Here is a 22,967-nt window from a genome sequence, read left to right on the forward strand (position 1 = left end):
CCAGTCCGACCCTGGGAAGGGGAAGAGGCTGGCGGCACCGAGAGCATCAACAAAACACTTCCAGTGAGAGTGAACAGCCCGAGATTAATTACCCCAGCAGTAAGGGGGAGGATAGCAGAGATTATAAAAATTGGCACACTTTATCTGGGGATACATGGATAATAGAAACTGTGCAAGGTTTTTCACATAGATTTTCATGAGATAACTCAACAGCGGAATCCTTCTAGGGAATTAGAACTAAACAAAGAAGACAAACTATTACTAGAGGAAGAACTGAGAGGGCTAGAAGGCAAAAATGCCATAAGACAAGTAACAGATTCCTCAAGAGGTTACATAAGTAGTATGTTTCTTGGGAAGGGGAAACACAAGGTAAGACCAATTATAAATTTGAAAGGTTTGAACAAATTTGTAGTGTACAGATTCTTCAAAACGGAAGGGATACACCTGTTAATAGATAAACTAATTCTAGGAGATTGGCTCACCAGAATAGATCTAAAAGATGCATACCTAGCTATACCCATAGCAACGGAACATTGCAGGTTCCTAAGGTTTATCTGTGGAGAGTCGACATGGGAATTCCGATGCCTGCCCTTCGGTCTGGCATCCGCACCATGGTGCTTCGCCAAGATAATGAAGCCGGTGGTGACTCACCTCAGGAGTCAGGGAATAAGACTCATAATATACTTAGACGATGTATGTCTGATGTGTCAAGACAGAGAGAGACTTCAAGTAAAAGGTGCAGACAACAGTAAAATTACTAGAGGACCTGGGCTTCCTAATATATTGGGAGAAATCCAAGATAATGCCGGAACAGGCAATGGAATTTCTGGGGTTCATAGTGGACACTATTCAGGGATCCCTCAGCCTACCCATTACCAAGGTGAACAATATCAAAAACAGTTGAGACACACCCTAGCGAGAAGGGAAATGTCACTGAGGGACATGGCAAGATTAGTGGGTCGACTAGCGTCATCGATCCAAGCAATATTCCCAAGGCCTCTACATTGCAGGGCACTTCAGAGATTAAAGATCAGACACCTCAGGAGGGGCGCATCATACAAAACAAACGTTATCATCTCCAAAGATGTGAGAGTAGAATTGGAATGGTGGCTACACCACATGGATGCATGGAATGGAAGAGCCGTATTTGGCTCATCTCCAGACCTGATCATCGAATCCGACTCCAGCAGATGGGGCTAGGGTGCCCGATGTGGGAAACTGTTGACAGGGGGCAGGTGGTTGGACCAGGAGACAACCCTCCACATCAACTGTCTAGAGTTACAGGCAGGGTCCTTCGCAGTGAAATGATGGACTCAAGAAAAGGCACAATGTTTTGCACTGCTCAAGATGGACAATGTCTCGGCAGTCAGGTACATAAATAGACTGGGAGTGACGAGATCCAAATTATTGGCGGAACTAGCAAAAGATTTCTGGGAACTCTGTCTTCAGAGGAAAGTGTCAGTGATGGCCGAGTACTTGCCGGGCCATCAGAATGAGGTGGCCGACTGGAATTCCAGATACCTCAGGGACACCAGCGATTAGAGGCTGGACGAGGCGGTATTCCAAGAATTAATGACTCGATGGGGACCATGCCATGTCAACCTTTTTGCATTGAAATTGAACAAATAATTAACCCCGTTCTTCATTTGGAGACCAGATGCAGAGGCGGAAGTGACAGACGCCTTCCTTCAGTCATAGGGGCAACAAACAAATTATGCGTTTCCTCCTTTTCTCTATGATAGTGAGGACGCTAGCCCAGGTGAGGCGGCAGAAATCATCTCTAGTTCTAGTTATGCCAGACTGGAGGGGACAGGTGTGGTTCACCTGTCTCCTGTAATTATCACACCGCAACCCGGTAGCGCTACCCAGGTACGAGTTAATTGTACGAGACCCTAGAGGCCTCAGCCATCCTTAAGTGAGGTCATGCAGACTCAATCTAATCGCATGGGTGATTTCAGGAGATCTATGGGTTAGGCCAGGATTATCGAATGAGGCTGAAATCATCATTAACGAATCCTGGGCTCCATGAACACACAGGGCTTGAAAGTCTGCATGGGCTAGCTGGAGTAGCTGGTGTTTGGAGAGGGAGATTCATCCTGATGGAACAGATGTAGTACATGTAGCAAATTTATTAGCACAGATGGCAGCCTAAGGGAAGGCATATAGAACAATCAATACGGCAAGGTCAGCGATATCAGCTGGGCAACCCAGGATCGAAGGGATCGCGATAGGAGAACACCCCCTGATTTGATGCCTGCTAAAGGGAATAAAGATGTCTAGACCCCCTGAATAAAAATAAACTGAATTATGAGATATGGACACAGTTTTGAAACTATTTCTATCATGGCCAGGTAACCAGGATTTATCCAGGAAGGCCATTTCAGGCAAACTTTCCATGCTTCTATGTCAATTGGCTTGTAAAATGTCATCAGACATTAGAGCGCTGGAAATCCACAGGGAGAGTGTTTCCTCATGACGAGGAGGACAAAGACAGGTTTGAGATCCACATCATATGAATCTTTTCCGGAGCAAACAAAATTTTGCCCGGTCAGATGTTTATCAGCATATGAGGACATGACGAGGGAGGTGAGACCTCCAGGAGTATCACAGTTACTAATAGTGATTTGTAAACCTTCTATGGCCGTAACACTGGCTACCATAGCCAGATGGCTTAGATTGGTGATGGAGCAGGCAGGCATTGACGTAGTAAAATATGGGGCTCACTCAGTGAAGGGAGCAATGGCTACCGAGACATTTAACATAGGTGCCAGAGTGAAAGACATTATGAGGTCTGCAGATTGGTCGAATGAATCGACTTTTAAAACATTCTGTTTTAAACCAACTGAAAGTGTGGCATCGTTAGTGGTGAGTAAGCTTTGAACAAGCATAATCCGAGCCTCCGGTCTTGACACAGAATTCAGATTTTCAACACATTTGTTCCAGAAATTCATAATTCTATTAAAGACACAGAGGCAAAGGATTATCCCACCCTATCAATCTTAATAACAATGAATTGAAGGAAGATGTATTGAACTGATTTTAGAAGTTTTTACAATTATACAAGTGGTATTGATGATGTATATATTAAAATGTTACAGGTCTTGTTATATGCATAAAAGTATAATAAATGGAAATTGTGGTTGAGTTTATGATTGTCCCACCCTCTTTTGGCTTGCAGTCACCGGAAATATTTGTTTTTCTATTAGGTTCGGTGGTGGATACCAAACAATCAGTGAGTTGATGAGGTTTTTCCGCGTTCTGGACGGGATTGTGAAGATCAGTGGACGCATTCTCGACCGAGCAAAGAAATAGGGAGTGGATGGAAAGTGACAGCGTGGTCATGAGCAAGGACTATGCTGATTTGTTAAGTTTTATCACAGGGTCAGTTTGAGGACCAATAAGGACAGAAGTACCAAAGACTCTAATACAAGTTTTATCGAGTTTTGTTATCATGTTTTATTGGTTGTACATTTGCTGCTGAAGTAGTAAAATGGAAAGAGAAGCATAATCCTTTGCCTCTTTGTCTTTAATAGAATTATGACTTTCTGGAACGAATGTGTTGAAAATCTGAATTACACTCTTTACAGATGAAAAATTGGATTTGAACCTAGGTTCTGAATAAAATTAAGCACATGACAAAAACAGCAGCTGGAGGAGCTAACATCTATAGTAATGAAAGAGGTATCCATCACAATGCAAAACTGATTTTATGTAATGATAAAAAATCCTTTTTTTGAAAAATACTTGAGACACAATGTAATTCGTCACATAAGACACTCAATGGTATTGTACTGTAAGAATGTGGCCATTTGAATAACGTGCTGACCAAACTGTCATGGCAGCCAGAAGTGAACACTGGTGCAATATCGATGTTTCACGCTATTTTATAAAAGATCCTTAACATGGATCGACATATCCAGGCTGACAAAGGGGCATTAGTCTTCCGTGAGTGAATTCATGTATGGCATTTATGGTATTATTTACTCAGAATGAAATGTTAATAAAGAGCTGTATGAGGCTGACCATATCAAGATGGCCACCATAAATGATCGTGGCGCTCAAAGTCACGTTTCTGCACATTTCACAACGTTTTATAAGCAGGCTTTGATGATGCCGCTCTGTTTATGTGAACAACGCTCTGTGAGGGAGTAACACAGGATTTTCTATGCCGGCATAGGTAAGACTTGAATAGAAGACTTGAATGGCATAAGACCTAAACATCTGAAAGAGAGGGCTGGGTCATATTTTTAGAAGATAGGAATTGGGCAATGTTAGAGGAAACAGCAGTGTGAAATTGTTTCCGAATTTGTTCCACCTTTTTTCCATTTATATAGAGCAGCAACACAAAAAACACAGGTGTATAAGCATTCTAAGATCATGGAATCTTGATTCAGAAAAACAGAGACAATACTGAGAAATGTTCTAGATGAACATCAGAAAACAAAGAAATAGAAAATAAAAATCCTTTTTGGCATGTTTTTTTTGACAAAATCATCCAGAATAGGAAGGCAAACTAGATCAGTATTGGAGGAAAATACGAGAAGGAAAGAAAAGAAATAACAGCACGGCACATTCAGTCATTGGTATATGATAGCCGTTTCATGAAAAGGTCAGTCAAAATTGTCTGTAGGTAAAAATGGACAATATTTATAAATGAATATGTATCTAAAAATGTGGTTTGTGTTGCCCCATACAGTGGAACAGTACCATACCTGCGTATTGAATACGAACAAATCTGATGTTTTCCCCTGCACATGCTACCGCAAGAATAAGGTTAGTAGGAGGCACATCTTGATACTTTGAGAATTTCTCAGACAACTTAGAGCAGGTTTTAAAGAGTTTTTGTCTTATAGTTGTTTGACACAAAAGAATCGGGGGTTCACCAGATTAAGTCCTAGACCTAGCAACCAATTCTCTGTCCTGATGAAGGCCCAATATCATACAATGGGAGAACGCAGTGATAAGCGTATCTCTAGAATGGGCCCGAAAACACATTGGACCTCATTACGGGTCCGCGGTAACCATGCCGGAAAGTCAGGCGCCAGTAATTTGTTGTTCCCCATCTCCATAGAGCCCCAGTGGACTCTATGGGAATGGGGACCACGGAAACACTGACACTGGTAATAACAGTGCCTGTGCTTCCATGAAAGTCTGTGGGAGGGTGCCAGTTCGCCCGAGCAAGTCAGACTTGCCGGGCGGAAGGGCAGCCGCCCACCAGACTTGTACTTTGCCGGACCGGAAACAACGGTGCCAGTAAACTGGGAGAGAGACAGAATGCAAGGGACAGATTGGGACAGAATGGGAGGAAGACACGCAACCAGAGTGGAAGACAGATTAGGAAGGAGATACCGAATAGGATAGACTGGAAGGGAGAAACAGAATAGGACATACTAGGTGGGAGAGATAAACTAGAAGGGAGAGAGAGAGACGGAATGTAAAGGATAGACTATGACAGAATACGAGGGAAACACCAAACATGAGGAGAGACAGATTAGGACCGAAAAAAAGGAAAACAGGGAACTGGAAGGAGAGACATAATAGGAGGGGGAGACAGAATGCAAGAGGCAGACTAGGACATAATAAGAGGGAGACACAAGCCAGGAGTGACAGACATAATGGGAAAGAATAAGAGGGGGGGCCGACTAGGAGGGAGATACAGAGTAGGGCAGAATAGGTAGGCGAGACAGAATAGGTGGGAGAGACAGAATCGATGTGAGAGATGAGGACAGAGGCAAACATAACAGGACAGAGGTACAGACCAGGACAGAATAGGTGGAAGAGACACAATAGGAGGAACAGAATTTGAGGGACGGACTCGAAAGAAATAAGAAGGAGTTATAGAACAGGAGGGATGGACAGAGTGGGAGGGAGAGATAGAGAATATGAGAGTGAGACAGAATGCGACGGACAGAATAAGAGGGAGACACAGAACAGGAGGGGGAGACAGAAAAGAAGGGAACGGCAGATCATGACAAAAAGGAAAGTAGAGCTACAATAGGGTGAAAAGGAAGGGAGCGACAGAATCAGAGGGAGACACTGAATAGGAGGGCGAGACAGAGCACAGGTTAGTTGGGAGAGAGATAGACAGAATGGGAAAAAGGGATCCAGAGTGAGAGTGAGAGAAGGAAAGAAGAGAGAACTGAAAGGAGGGCTGAACGAGCAAATATGATTCAGAGATTAGGGAGATTTGGAAAAAGACAGACAAGTTGGGGAACAGTAATAGAAGCGAGAACAGGAAAAGAGACAGGGAAACAGGAAATAAACTAAAATGAGAGGCAGAATTCAATGGGAAAACAGAAAGAATTGAGCAGATGAGAGATAGAGCACAAAGCGAGATAAAGAAATAGAATAGAACAGACGATATACTAGAGAGTCATATGAAAGAATCGGCTGGTGGGGGCAAGAAAAATAAGAGACAGAAATGGAGGGAGAGGAGAGATGGAAGTGTTTTCCCATATGTATGGCCTCAATGCGCTTTGTGGTTGGAACGCACTCGGTGACCGTAGTCAATGTGGTGGAGTTTCTAAGAGTTTTAGATTAAGTAATGCTTGTGTGCATTTTCGCCAGCTTAGGACTTAGGTGGCTGGCTAGGCTCTACTAAGCAACCCAAAGGTCAGGCACGTGGGTGGGCTCTGTTGGTGGTATACAATAGACTGCTATTGTTGAAGATTCGATGTGTGGCCAGCTATACCAAATTTTCTTCTTGTTGGTAGTCGCTGCATGCTAGTGGCAGAGGTGTTGAGGTACGTCAGGTGTTTTAGTGTGGACGTCTATGTGCACGGCTAGACCGGATGGGCATGGCCATAGCTGCATTGTACAGTGCATGGATGTTTGGCCGTGTCTGCGGCCTGTGTCCACAGACGTGCTCAACATGTATACGAACCATATGCTTTGATGTTGTTCAACTGCAGCATCCTTTGTCCAGTGTGGACGACATGGTCTCATTATTCGTGGTCTTTCTGGTGTGAAAGTCTGAGCGGCGAGGGCGGGTGAGGTTTATTGCAGTGTGCCTCAGCGAATGCTGCTGGCTTCCCTGGCGTATTTGACCAGTAGGGGTTTTGTTGCGCATGGGGCGATAGTTTGTCAGGTTAGCCGATGCTAATGCTGTCATTGTTCGTGTTGTAGTTGAAGGAGATGCAAGGTTTATTGTGGAGTGCCTCAGCAAATGCTGCTGGCTTGCATGCAGTATTTATCGGCTGGGAGTGTTGTTGTGCATGGTGCAACAGTTTGTCTAGGTGAACCGCTGCAAATGCTGGCGGCATCAATTCTATGATTGGTGTAAAGGGATGTTGGGTTCTGCAGTGTAGTTTATTTAGAGAAGGAGGAGTTCAGGTGGGAGTTGGGAAGTGCCAGGTTTTCAGGGCCTTTCTGAATTTCAGGTGATTTTCAGTGTTGCGAATGGTTGGGAAATGTGCGCTCACTATTCACAATTGTGGACTTAAGGTTTCTGCAAAAGGCTTTTTCCCCAATCCTACTGCAAAAGAGCAAACATTTCAGGTCACCCGCCTTTTGATAGTGTTATTCCCAAGCGGACTAATTGTACTAACAAAAGAAACGCCTGATATTGAATTCCAGGGATATCCCCATTTCAATCCCTCGGAGACTCAGGGTTGAGAGTTTGGTATGAGTGTCTGGGCGCTCAGTCACTTAGCATGCTACCTGCTCATGATTACCTTCCTGTAACCATGGGTAGAGCTGGCCTCTTGAGAACTGTGTCCATATCTCCTCCTACAACCTCACTGATCAAGGGGTTGGGGCTGGTTTAAAACATTTTTCTGAAGAGGGGCTTGGCATAAAACAAATTGTAGGCCACTGCTGTACACAAAGGTAAGTGTGTCTTCTTTCGACAGCCAGTCGAACATTTAGAATACACAAAAGTGTCTTCCCAAAGTTAAGTTTAGTGACTGCTATCAAAGATGCTCCCCAACCCACCAGCAAAGATCCACGTCGCTCCTTTATGGGTATGGCAGGGTATTACTCTAAATTTGTACAAAGTCTAAGAACTGAGCCCCTTAGCACTCTGCTCAAGAAGGAGATGCACTATACCTGGGATGATAACTGCACAGATGCATTCAAAGGAATAAAAAGTGGCTTTGTCACTTCCCCATATCTTTATATAAGATCTACTACTAGTCACATTGAAACACGTATTGGGCTCAAACAGGGTTGCATTGTTGCCCCTCTCCTATTCATTCTATATCTTGCTGTTTTACCTGAGGCTCTTATTACTGGTAAAGCATGTCCTCCACGTCAAGGAGCCAATCATATGCCTTGACTTGGATATGCTGACGACTTGGTCCTCTTAGATTATACACCTCAAAGTCTTCAACATACTTCAGAAAAACTACAGCAGTATGCGTTTTTGAATGGTCTTGTCATTAATTTCACTAAGACCAAAGCCATGGTTTTCAGTTGTAATTCTAAAGAAAAGAAAAAGTTGATGCTAAAACTGGTGGAACAGGTATTGACCTACAATTATCTTGGTCTCATCTTCGAACCCCGGGTTGAATTGGGATACTTTTTTTTGTTTTTTTTGTTAGCATTTGGTTTAGAAAAAAAAAGCCTTTTAGATTATAGAAACAGTAATTTAAAAGTGCAACAATGCCAAATCATCAAAAGGAAGTACAACCAAAAACAAAAGATGAAAAGAAAAGAATTTCACAAGGGGTTAATCCCATGCTTTTCAATCCCAAGGCTTTCCAGGGCCTTGAGGTTCAGTCTCCACATCAGGGCACCTTGAGCGCTTTTCGAGTCAGCTTTCCTCTAATTGCCCTCCACAATCACCAGAAAAGCTTATTTAAGGAAAGCCAGTAGAGCCACAGTTAAAGACACTTGATCACTCAGCATTAGCCTTTACCACCAGTCTTTAGCAGTTAGAGTCTGAAATTGTTTAATGAAGGTACCCAGCCATTTTGATCTTAAATCTCTAAACCCGGAACAAAATAAAGTCGGGTGGTACAGGCACTCTCTTTTATACTCACACAGTCTACATTGAGGGTTCTGCTGTGCTATCACCTTTCTGGCTTCAATACGTTCTTCCGTTGGGAAGAGCGTTAACCTGAAGCGCCTGAATTGAGCACACCAGTATCTACAGGGGAATCTAGTCAGGTAAGTGGGCACCGAGCCCCTTGCCCTTACTACCAGAAAGTTGTTTCCGTAAAGCTTAGAGTTTCTCCTGTGTTCTAAGGTCTTGATCCAGTCTAAATCATAAAGTTTTCTCTTTACCTGAGCCGGGTTGATCAGGAGGGTAAATTCGGTGTCATTCATGATTGCTATACACGCCCAGGCTTTCAGCAAAGGATCGGTGTTACAGAGCATGGCTTTTCCTATCACTGCCAAGCCTCCCTCAGTATTTTCGCTGCAGCATTTCCTGAAGAAAGACAGTGTTTCCATACTGTGGAAGCGTACAATGAAGTCAGGCCCAGCACAGCCCTAATAACTTGGATGGGAACACAATTGGGTAGAGACAATACTCTTCTCCAAAAGAGACCTTCTAATTTTGCCCAGACATCGGCAGACAAGGTGAAGGATGCTTCCACCCCATAAGTCAAAATGGGTCTAACTCTCAGGCGGTAGAATTCGATAATTGGGGTCAAACAAAATTTGCAGTACTGTGCCTGAATGAGTCTAGTCTGGGCAGCTAAGTTCTTCGCCTTACTTCGCAGCATTAGTTCCCTCTATGTACCCACTGCACTGTCATTCAGGCCCATCCCCAAGTAGGTTAGAGAGGCCACCTCCAGAATATTTCTCCTTTTATGAATCAGGCTTTCGTTTTGTTCTCCTTTTTCCCTTTTTTCCGACCAAAAATGAGGATTCTTGATTTTTGAACGTTTATTCTTAGAGCATTCACGTCAACGTAGCTTTCTAATCTGTCCAATTGTCTTTGAAGGCCCAACTTAGTTTGGTCCAGGAGAATCAAATCGTCTGCATATAATAGGCGACCGATCGCCACCTCAGCCAGAGGAGGAGGAAAGCTTCTGGCTGACTTGAGGGCGTTGTTAACATCGGAAATTAACAAATTGAATATGGCGGGTGCCAACGGGCAGCCTTGTTTCAGGACATTAAATATTTGGATTGGATCACTCAATTACCCTTGCGGTCGTCCAGGCTTATGCGCAAAGATGTATCTTCGGGGAGGAGCCTCAGCACCTCTCTTATGTCATCAGGACATCCCCAAGATGTTTACTTCGCCCACAGCAGTTGTCTGTCTATGGTGTTGAATGCCTGAGCTACGTCGAAGGACGCAAGATATAATTCAGACACAGTTTTCATTTTCGCTCTCAACTTTAAGATGTTAACCATGAAGAGATTCAAGGAAGTCCCTATGCCTTTCACGAAACCTGCTTGCCATTGATCATAATGCGAAGTCGCTTTGATATAGTTGGGATACTCACATCAGTAATATAGATGTCAAAGCACAATAACTTGGGGGAGTAAGCAGGGAGAGTATAAATAAGCTTCAGAAGCTCCAAAATGATGCAGTACGCATAGTATCCAATATTGCATGTAGAGACCCAATATCAAAAGATCGTAGGGAACTTCACTGGCTCCCTGTTGCAGCCAGAGTTAAATTTAAGATTCTTACATTGGGACATAAGTGTCTCTTTGGAACTGCCCCTGATTACTTAAATGAGAAATTGGAGTTCTATAAACCAGGGGGAAACCCTGAGATCCTCTGGTGCTCGCTGCCTAAGAGTTCACCGGTACAAGAGAACCTGGGGAAATGGTCGTCATTTCCCATCTTGATTGCACAGGTTTTGAAGGAGCTCCTAGAGTCCCTACGAAAGGAAAGGGACTATCTTGTTTTCAGAAAACGCCTGAAAACTAGATTGTTTGCCTAGGAAGGTCTGTAGACTTTCTTACTTTCCACCTGGTTTCTCGTTTGTCATGTTCTCGTCCTGTGTCTGTTTCATGTAGTGCCTGGATGCCTAAGGGCGTCGGCGCGTTAGAAATATACAGATAGATAGATATACAATGTGGCCCTAAGCAGATCACTAGTGTGCAGCGGATCCATTGTAGGGGCTTAGGCTGACATGATGCAAGTAGCGAAAGATAACCATCCCAGGCCCCCTACCTTCTAGCCCTGTTGCTGCTGTCTGGTGTGCAACAGACTCAGGGGCAGCACCTGCGGCCTCCGTTCAACAGTTCACAGGGGAAAGAGCTTCTCGCCTGCCACCCAAGCACCTTTTGTGGTCTTAGAGTGCAGCTCCTCTGAGTTTTTCTCCAACGGGGACATGGTCCCAAATCTTCCTTCATGAGTGCAGTAGCATGGCTACTGTCTACATCCTGGGATTGTGGCAATCTCATTGTGCGCTTCTTCCTGCCTTGTTGGACACTAGGATGCTGTTAAGTCCAGTGTCAGAGCAGTCCCGGGCAACTCATCAGGTTGTGACAGGGATTCGCCAACCCTCACCTCCACAATGCAGACTTAGATGGCCAGGTAGGATCTGTGGCCTGCCCTTCACGCTCATGTTTCTGATTGGGCCTGCAAATGAGGCTTCCGCATGCAGATAACCTGCTTGTAAGTGGTGCGGAAGCTTTGCAGACGTGTGCTCCTTGAAGAATCTCTGAGCCTCCAGTGAACGCCTCGGCACTGGGGTTATTTTGCATCAAGTCAGCCACCAAAGGTTATTTACCATGGATATTTGGAGTGTGAACCGGAGCTCTGGCACAAGGCATCTTTGGACGGGGCTCCCTAGCGCCCCCCTTCCCATATTACTGTTGATGCATGCTTTTCGGGGTGTGTGTGGTGAAACTTGTCAACTGTGTGAAGGTCATGTAGTGTCACTTCCAGGGAAGCCATTGGGGGAAGTGATCAGGGTCACGTAGCATTGCTTGCACTAGGATTTTGGCGAATCGCTGCCACTGTCTAACCCCACTTTACAGTTATCAACTTCTTTGAAACCCGCATGCCCTGCAATCTAGTGATTCTAATCACACTCAGCGTATCATTCAGGTTTTATCGTAACCGCTTCAGTGGCTGAGTGAATATATGAGGGCCATACAAAAAATGGTCTTGTTTTGCCACACGGTGTAAGTCCTAACATAGGGGAGAACTGGGCAGTAAGCCCCGCGCCCCCAAGTCCCATGGACTGCAGAGCAAATCTTCTTCTTACTGCCCCGCGCCCCCAAGTCCCATGGACTGCACGGCAAATCTTGTTCTTGTTTGTTCCCCACAGGGGAAGGGCAGTATAATAAAGGTGTGGCCCCTCTTCATAGCTAAGAACTTTCTCAAAATACGCGCAGCACATATTCCTTGATTATATTGGTGTTCATTATTGCATGCATCGCCCGACACATTTTAGCCCCGAGTACTCAGCTTGGGAGTACTTTGCAGGAAATGAGCCAGGCAGGGGCGTTGCTAAGGGGGGGGGGGGATAAGGGGGCTATAGCCCCTGATCTTTTGGTTGTAGCCCCGGATAGAATCTCAGGAGCTACAGCCAAAAGACTAGCTAGCCCCAGTCCCAACAGTTCCGACATCAGCCTCGCCCCGGGTCTTTTCCAGACCTAGCAACTCCCCTGGAGCCAGGTGTCTTTCGCTGTCACTTACCATTGGCTGTTCCTTTCCATATAGTTTCTAGACCTCCCTCGGCCAGTCGCCTATAGGATTACACACCCTTCTCCACTCACCTGCTAGACGTGCCCTATCTGCTACTAACATGACGTGCACCATATTAGATTACGTGCTTTTGCTTGATTCCAAAGTTTGGAAACTCCAAAAAAACCGCGGGACGACTCTTTCTCCCAGCAACAACAATCCACCCTAGAATCTCCGTCCAATCTTTAAATGTATAAATTAACCGCCACACCGGGTGAGGCATTGGGCATGTCTTGCTCCCGCCAACAGCTTGATGTAACATTCAACATTTCGGCAACCTCGCCTTTGGTGCTGCCTTCTATGACGCAGCTGTACGTTGCGCACACGGGAATGCAACGGACGTTTCGTACTTCTCTCACATCTTGCTATTCCCCGTTGGAGGGCCTCCAGCGGCTGCATTCTTTTGGAGCTGCGTACTTCAAAAATGGACACATTACGCTCCACGTATTGCCCCCGGGCACTGTGCCGATGCGAAAAACCTAACTGGGCACAAAAGTCCAGATGAAGCCTAAGTAGAAATGTGCCCATGGGCAACAAGACTTCCAGTTGTATGCACATGTGCCCCCACATTTCTCTTACGCGCCCATTGAACTTGTTAAATAGCTTCACCACTTTCAGATCACCTGATAGACAGCCCTAAAATGTCTTTCCAATCCGATGACTTTTAAAACCTCACATCCAATTCTGTATGTGTGCTTGCAATGTGCGTTCCCTGTCTGCTCGATTCTGCCCTGAATAAGCTGCACGCTTCTAGAACACCTTTTTAATTTTGTAACTCATGACTCATGTTTTCCATGCCCTCAAGTGTATCTAGCACATGACAGATCCATGCATCACCTTCACACCACACCTAACAGCTTCTCTGTAATGCCACTTATGAATACACCAAAGAAAACTGGATCGCAAATTGATCCAGTGGCTCCACACCCCGACTTTCTTTTCGGTTGGAGTATATTTTATTTGAAATGTAATGTATTCTGATCAAGCCCAGGAAGACAGGGTGCTACTTTCTTTGGGCCCATGATGTTTTAGTTCCTCAATTCATTTTTAGTTTTAGCTGTTGGGTGGTGCCTATGAACTGAAACTATGGTCATGGGAACTGCGGATAGGGGAAAGATGAGGTGTGAGGAGGGACACAGCCTGTCAGTGTTGTTTGGTTATTGGCCCATCCACTGACCGCCTCTGGACATTCTAGTCCCTATGGCCATTCCCAATCACTACCTGCCCCTCCGCACCGCAAACACATCCCCCTAGGATCCCTTTGAACTAACTTTATCAAGCAGTACCGTCATACTTTCTTCTGTGAAGGGCTTGTCAGTGTTATTTCACAGCAATCTTCTGAGAGTGAACGGCTTAATTGCAGCTTTAAATACACTAATGGCGCAATACAAATATCTTAATCCACTTCATTTATAAGCAGTATGTTTCCTCTCATCTGCAGTCTTGTTGAAAAGGAGCAATTGCAAAGCCAGCCGTTCTGGCTTTTGTGTAGGTATTTGATAGGCATTTGCCAGGCGATGCCATTATGGTGCTGCTTGGGGGTAAAATGCAACAGCTGTGCAGTGCAGTGAAGACCTGGGTATTTGATAGCAGGCCCTGGTAAATGCATGTCCCTTGCCTGCACAAAATTCCAAAACTGCTGGCTTTGCCAATGCTTTTTTTATGTGGGACTGGATATGCTGGAATGAGCAGAGATTGGGCGACGTTTGATGTTAAATTGATGAAAAGCACTTAAGCAATGCTTATTGCAAGCCCCTTATTTGTTGCTGCCCAAAACCCTACATAGCATGTCTTTGACGCTGCATCAGCAGTTGGAGATTAGAAAACTGCAGTTCAATGCAGCCATGTGATTGCAGAAAACCCTATTAACTATAAACTATTGTTTTCTGTATGAATGCGTTACTTGAAATAATAAACTCACAAAATTAAGTATTTAGAAGTATAACAAACTGTATTGTCTTGCCTTAAAAAGCAGCACACTGTATTCTGCTTGTTGTCTTCACTGTGCGCCGCCCCCATGGTTGCCCAACAGTGTGATTGTTTTCTGGCTATTCCTACTGCTACAAATGAAGTCCTCCTGAATTGTGCTCTAACTGGCATAATCCCACTCCCCACCTCCACCTATGTACCTCATAAGGAGCGCAGTTATGGCAAAAGGTGGGGGCAAGAAACAAAGTTCCATTAACTCTGTGAAGCTGTGGGTCTTTACAACTTACTTAGGTTGTTGAAATACTCGCTTGGGATTACGAATCCTAGAAGCACCGGCACCCTTCATATCGAAACGTCGGGCACTTTAGCTCAACGCTTCGAGTGCCTAGCCAGTCTTGCGCCGATCCTCGCCGTCCGGATGGCCTCGCCCCAGAACTATGGTCCTTTTGTGTCAGCTCCAATCACAGACAATATGGTGAGCATGGGTTTTTTAGAAATGGGGAAGCTACTGGTCAATTTGCATGACCTCCAGCGTCTGGAAGTTATCCAACAGCACGCCCTGCAGGTCATGGAACGGGGAAGGTTACAATCACATGACGGTTTGTACTGCTCGCTACTGGGACCTGAACCTCCCTTGAAACAGGCACGCATAAATAAACGTAAGACAAATAAGTACAACATAAAACCAGCCAAACTAACTTCCGACACAAACCTAAAGGCATGCCTGTTGAATACGCGATCCCTAAATCAACATGCTTTATGTATACACAATCTCATACGGGATGAAAACCTAGACATTATGTACATCACAGAAACTTGGCTGAAGGACCCTATAGGCCCAAACTGCAATATAGCGGTCCCAGCTGGATATACCATTCATTACACAAACAGAGACACAAACAAAGGGGGTGGGGTGGCAATGATAATCTGGGACTCACTCCTTATGTTTTCCACTGTCTCAACTTGCCATGGTTGTGAAATACTATATCTCAAACATTGCCCCACTGATAATAACTGTTTGAACATAGTTCTTATCTACAGACCTCTGTCCCTGACTTCCGAGTTCAATGATGAACTCACTGAAATACTAAATCTACTTAAGGGTCCAAATGCATCAACCCTGATTTTAGGTGACTTTAACCGTTGGCGAGGGGACCCAAAAGACAAAGAGGCAGTAAGCCTGGAGAAGGCCTTAAATGTCCAGGTTATGAACTCTAACCCTACTATGAACAATGGCAACCAGTTGGACTGGTTCATAACTAACATCCTTGAGACAAACAGTTATGTGACTACCCCCTGCACCTGGACTGACCACTACAGAGTATCATTCAAACAGGCTTTGCCCACACCAGAGAAGAAATGTGCCAATGAGCCAAAGAAAGTTCCAAGCCGGAATTAAAAAAAAATGTAAAGATCCCATCTAGAACATTGCATCAATGAAATTCGGGCTGACCTCAAGGATGAGGACACATGTGAGACCATCATATTCAAATATGATCAGCACATCACGTCTCTAATTGATCATTTAGCCCCTCTCTGTTCTAAATTAGTTAGACCTCATAACAACCATCAGAAATGGTATAACTCGGATCTATCAACGCATAAAAAGGAAAAAGACAATTAAGATGGGTGAAGATTCCCTCACCCGGTAACAAGGACAGCTGGAAGCAAATTGAGTGGTCTTATAAAAGGAATATTGTGGAGGCAAAGAAGAACTACTTTAATGCTCAAATTCAGACAGCTTCAAACACCCCAGGCAAACTCTTTGAGATTCTCAAATCTATTGACAAGCCTGCTGCATTGACCCCTACTTTTGTTCCGTCCCAAGTAGAGTTTGAAAACACATAGGTAGCCTTCACAAGCAAGATTGTCAAAGCCAGAGTACTCATAGCTAGTGCCCAATTTAACAAGACCAAACTTAACCAACCATCCCTGAGTAGGCCAACCGAAAACTCAGACAAATTCTGCTTTCATGAAATTATGACTGAGGACATGCTAACCACAATGGCCTCAATGAAACCTTCCTCAAGTGCAGAGAATAAACTTCCCCCTAAAATAATACTCGAGAACACCGACATCTTTGCACCATTACTCGTGAGAATGGTCAACACCTCATTTCGGGACAAAAAGGTCCCTAAAAACATCAAAAGGGTGGCCATTACTCCATTGGTAAAAAAGCCCAATCTCGACCAACGAGAACCAGGGAATCTTAGACCCATAACCAATTGCAACTTAATTTTAAAAGTAATGGACAAGATTGCCACTGCGCAATTGCAAGCATATGTAGAGACCAACAAGATCTTGCATCACCAACAGTCAGGTTTTCGTGCCACACACAGCACTGAAACTGCTATGCTGGATTTGCAGACTAAAATGTTGGGAATCATGGACAAAGGCAAGGCAGGTCTATTAATCCTACTTGACCTAAGTGCAGCTTTGACCTGCTCAATCATCAGCTACTGCAACAGGCATTGGAGAAAATTGCTAATTGTTCCAAGGAGGCTATTGGTTGGTTGACTTCATTCCTTGTAGAGAGAATATCCAGAGTACACTGGGGCAACACATTTTCACATGAATCTAATATCTTCTGTGGTGTCCCCCAAGGAGCTAGTCTCTCACCACGCTTATTCAATTTGTACGTACGCCTCGTTTGTGAGGTCTTGGACAACATCAAGGCCTTTTTCTTCAACTACACTGACGATACTCAACTATTGGTGGAACTAAGTGGGGATTACATTAAAGACAACACAATAGTTAATGACCTCTATAACATCATCGAACTGTGGATGGATCATAACTGGATGTGTTTAAACGGTAACAAGACCGAGCTGATGGTCTTCGGCTCCAATCAATCCAGGGCAAAATTACCATCAGAATACGAATCATTCCTGATAAAAGATACACACATCAAAGTAGTGGGCAGGGTCAAAACCTTGGGTATGACCTGGAAGCCTCCATGAGTTCAGATGCCCAAGCAATGTACGTGAGCAAAAATTGTTCATATTACATGAGGCTGTTGAAAGCAATTAAACCCCTACTCAATGATGCTAACTGCACCACCATAGCCAGAGCTACCATACTATCCCACCTGGATTATGGCAATGCACTCCTACTGGGTGCAAGTAAACAAAGCATGATAAAATACCAACTTATCCAAAACAATGTGGTACGAATAATCAAGCAAAAAGCAAGATCTGATCACATCAGTAATGAAGAAGGGAGCTACATTGGTTGAGGATAAAAGGTTGTGTCATGTTTAAATCTCTGACACTTACACATAAGTGTCTGTAGGGAAATGCCCCGGCTTACCTTAACTCTAAAATTGTCAGCTACACACCAGACCCCACGCTGAGATCTGAGGCTCGAGGGCTCATTGTAGTTAACCCACAAAAGAAAGCAAATGGCCTAGGGAGAGCATATCCCAATCGGGCAGCCACCAGTTGAAACAAACTAGCTCTGAACTTGAGATTGGAGTCCAATCATCTTAAATTCAGAAAGACATTTAAAACCTTCTTATTGAAATGAAAATAGGCGACCCAGTTTCGAGACAGATCCTTTTGTCTTGGCATGCCATGTGTCCTGTTCTTTATGTTTGTGTTTTCGTCTGACCCAAGTACTTGTCTCTTTGTGGCGCCCCGATGTCTAACAAAGAAATAAATAATAATTTAAAAAATTCAAAGACAAACGTTTTGGCTTTTGCAGTTATTCATTGCATTGTACAGGCATAGGCATTCGTTTGTGTGGTTCCCATATAGAATGGGCTTCACTCAAAAACATGCAGGCTGAATTGCAGGTCGTCATTTGACTAATATTAGGTGGGCAGTTAACCTTTGCTGGCTGATTAAGTACATCTAATATTTTACATCAGCAGCTGAAGCACGAAGCCTGCAGCTTACACAGCCTGCTACGAAAGCCCGTAAAATGCCTAGACCATCCAGAATGTCGTCAGAGATGTTATAACACAGTTTAAGTCCCAATTCCGCGGGCTGTAAATGATGTAAAACAGAACAGTCTCACCCTTAACAATCTGTTTACTACAGGGCCAAAATATAGCACTCTACCGCTCCAAAATGGAATTGAGGCATACATGATATATGACAGCATGTCTAGGGAGGCAGGTCCTGCTTTATAACTATTGTTTGCAACAAGAGGAGAATATTATGCTGTACCAAAATCCAGCACTAGTTTACCAGTCTATGCCATGCAAAGAGGGCATCAGCATTCAGGTGAACATGTGTGCTATACCGGATGTAAGGAAGATCCAATAGCACGAAGGCCATATATCCATGCCTTGTTGAGAAACATTTGAGCAGCATTCATGCCTTTGGCACAGGGCTTAAGTAGGGTGGAGGGCATCCGCCCACTTTTTTCAGGGGGTGGGTGCCGTCCCCCTTCTATGTTAGTAATTATTTTTTTATTTATTAAAAAATCATGATTTCACTTTATAACACACTGCGACATGAACCCGCGTTGCGTGGCTATGAGGCAAGAAGCGAAACCGCGAGACCACAAGAATCTCTGAACAGCTTGTTGTGAAATACCCTGGTTGATTTTCTGCTGTACAGGGCAGAATTGCATTCACATTTTAAGATATAAAAAGGTGCTCCCTTTTCTATTTAGCAAGAAATGTTTTAAGAAATCCTCTTCTCTAGGGGAATGCGTATTTGTCATGTCGTCTTTCTTGAGTTGGGGAAACGTGCTAAAATGAAATATGCGAAATGTCTTTGAATTAACGTTCACTTCCTGTGACGTCTTCACTTCCCACAGCACACGCCAGAGTCCCCCCACTTTTCTTTTTAGTACTCGCGCTCTGGGGACAACGGAAGCAGCTGCTCTATCCATTAATTGCCTGCAAGTTTCACACTTAAAAACAAAGCTTAATTTCCATGCATACCTTAAACCCCACAAGCAAGCAAGGCTCTGGGTTGAGAAATGTGGAAATACCACACACAAGTCCATCTTTAGGCTTGGGGGAGGGGTTTGTTCAGCACAACAGAGTGACATTCTCCAACATTATATTCCATGTTATGGTTTTAGCGCCAGCCCCTTTTCAAATTCTCCAATTAGCCATTAATTCTTTCGTAACCTTTCTTGCATTATTTCCATCCGGGTGAGTACCGCACTCCCCAGTAAGATAAAGACAATGAGAGAAAGAGATGTGGAGATAGGAAAGTGGCTGTTGGCTCCATAAATAGGGAGGTGTTGAGGGAGTCATCAAGGAGGGAATGGTTGAGGAAAGGGCACATTTAAATATTAAAGGCACTTCATGATGCTAATGTGTCAAGTGTGATGTATGACCTGATTTGAGAACTGATAAGCAGTGGTTGAAGTGGACTGGAGCAGTTGAGAGCAATGCTCTTCTGCTTTTCAAAATGTTTTACTGTTCGTATACTTTTATTTGTTTTAAAAGAAACCGTTCCGGATTGGTTTCGTTTTAAAATAAAAGTGTATGAAGAAGTTGAACCTTGCACTTTCAGTGCAGTGCACTGAACATTCCCTTAAACAGCAGGTGCATTTGTTTGGGGGTTTGTATTGTGTGTGGGAGGGGCGTGGCGATGGGGTTTGTGGGGAGCAGGGCAGGCCAGCACTGAACATAGTTGCACTACTTCTTTTCATGCACTTCCACCACTGCTGATAAGACAATTGTGTGCAGGCATGGGTGTCAGACAGGAGTGTGTTTGCTGGCATGCACCCTATTTAGCCTGTTCTGGAGGAATTCAGAGAAAGGTCTGGTTGGCAATCAACTAGATGTACCCAGGGTTGGAGGGCAGGATCTTCTTCAACTGCTACTTGCAGGTGCCAGCCTACTCACTGGAACTGAATGTGGAATGCACAAACTACTGGGCTTCTACTGTAGTAACTTTCTTCGCAAGAATCTGGTCAATTATGAGAGCACAACCAATGTAATGGTGATGGGCCCAGCTATTAGTTACCAAAAACTCCTAGGATGAGTTTTTGGTAAATAATAGATGTTTAGAGGCAATATCTCATTTTGACTACCCGGGCAAATGCTTTAGTAACAAAATGGAGTGGCGGGTGCAAAGGTCGAAAAGAGTGGGGTGTGAGAGTCAATAGGTTGTTTCAGGCAACGACCTAGCACAGGGCTTTGATGTCTATCAATGGAATTCTGCCCCGGAGGCAATGTATGGTGCTGAAGTATGAGGTTACTTTCTTAGAAGACCTTTTCATTCTGATCATAGAGAACTCTGATCAGAATCCTCTGTGTCCTAGCGATGATCGCATCACACTCTACCTCAGCATACATTCGATTACTCCAAGCCAGAGGCTGGAGCATAACAAGCAGACTTTAAAGATATTTGAGATTTGGATTCTTGTATGACTCATGGCTGGCTTGGGCAAAGAAAACATTGTATGTACTGCAAATTGGAACCTGCGGAACTCTCCAGCCATGGCTACTAGAGATTCCCTTAGGGAAGGGACGGAAAGATTTTAGGATATGAGAAAGGAGGCTAAATTGGGCAACTCTGAAAAACAACCTATGCTGTCCTGGTATTTCAAACATAAGGCTATATGGGGGATGGTGGCTTATGTGGCCCCAAGTATGCAGACGGACACAGGAAGCAATGTATGCAGTTTAGATTGCGATGCCTCCCTATGGACTATCTAACAGCTAAGTTGGTCAAGGTGCCTAAGGCCAGAATCTGTGACTGTGATCATAAGACTGTTGAGAGAGTGGCACACTTTTTGCTGCCTGTATGATTGCAGATGTAATATCCCTCTTCATGTCAAACAATAGTTGCACGTGTAAGGAGACTGTGGAGTAATGCACATCCACTAAGGATGAGAGAGTGGCGGATGTAATGGCCCGCTATCTCACCCCTGCCTGGCATGAAAGAAGAAAAGCAAAGCCCTTGCTCCCTAGATTTGCAGTGCTTGCTAAATCAGAAATAGGGAGAGTTGTGTTAAAAGGACGTGGATGTGGTTTTGTGGAATTTATCATTTTCATTCCCATGTCTTAGCATGGTTATGCCTTATTTTATGGCATGTGTTCTGCCTATTGCGTTTTATTGTATATTTCTATGATGATATTGTATTGTGTTATATTGTAATGATTTTGCTACACAATAAAGTGATGATGAGGATGATGAGCGAAAAAGATAGCAAGCAAGTTAGAAATGGAAAGAGAGAGAGAGCGTGGGACATATGGGGGAAGAAGAAAAGACAAATGAAGGAAAACAGGGGAAGGAAGTCAGAGGGAGATAGTGACTGACTGACTTCGTGACTCTGTCCTAGACAGTCATACTAAGACAAAGGCAAAAAACAATTAAGTTACAAAGGATCAGGACTGTGAGAAGGACTATGGTGAAGGGGAAGGACTATGATGGACAGTGTTGAAGTAGGACTGTGATGAATGACTGTGAAGAAGGAGAAGGTCTCTGGTGAAGGAGAAAGGCTGTGATGGAGAAGTATTGTGATGAAGGACTGTGACAAAGGAGATGGAATATGACAAATTACTGTGATGAAAGAAATTGACTTTGGTGAAGGATAAGGACTGTGATGAAGAAAGACTCTAGGGCCTCATTACGAGTTGGGCTGTATTCTGGAGGTAAATCCACCAGAAAACCACCCAATTGAATTACTGTTACCGCCACTCGGTCCGGCAGAATTACCGGCAGATTACAAGTGGCAGTGGCGGAGTGAATCCCCATTTCTATAGGGCATTTTTAGCGGAATTACTGCAGCGGTAATTCCACTGATTTTGCCGATTTTCAGCAGAAAGCAGGAAGATTTAACTCCAGCATGATGCTGGAGGTAAATCTCCCACTCCAGTGCCATACTCGTAGTATGGCGGTGCAGGAAAAGTGGCAGTAATTCCATTACAGCCAATTCTTTCCCACACCACCATACTTGCAATGAGGCCCAGTGTCAGAAAGTGCCTACCTCACATCAGGGTTAGGAATTGTCAGAGCTATCTGTTGCCGGGTCGTCTGTGGCAACCATTATGGACACAGCGATATAGGCCATGATTCCAGATATCCGATACGTATGAGACTGTCGTCAGCCATGAAGGAGTCCTCATCCAAGATGGCAGACGGCAGTCCCAAACCAAGATGTCAGACACGACTATGATGCATGGAAGACATAAGGGTGCATACTCCTTCACTTATTAGGATGCTGCAGCCAGAACCGCACATCTTACAACAGCAGAACTTCATGGTATACTTCTTTGCTTTGCAATGCTACAGACTTATTTACATTTACCATAGGCAATTAGCTTTGATTTTTCCTACATTCTATTTGTGTCTCAGGGTCTAGAAAGCGACCGTCATTGCACCAGGTTTTTCTTTGCAGGAAAGATATTAGCAACCTTGCTGAAATACAGGACACGCTGAGTCAACAGAGTCGTGTGAGTCATATTACAAGGAGGACTGACCATCCCTTTCAGGTGCAATATTGGGGGAACTAATCAAGTGTGGGG

The sequence above is a fragment of the Ambystoma mexicanum genome, chromosome 11 (assembly GCF_040938575.1).
Source record: "Ambystoma mexicanum isolate Mex_15411 chromosome 11, UKY_AmexF1_1, whole genome shotgun sequence".
Classification (NCBI taxonomy): domain Eukaryota; kingdom Metazoa; phylum Chordata; class Amphibia; order Caudata; family Ambystomatidae; genus Ambystoma; species Ambystoma mexicanum.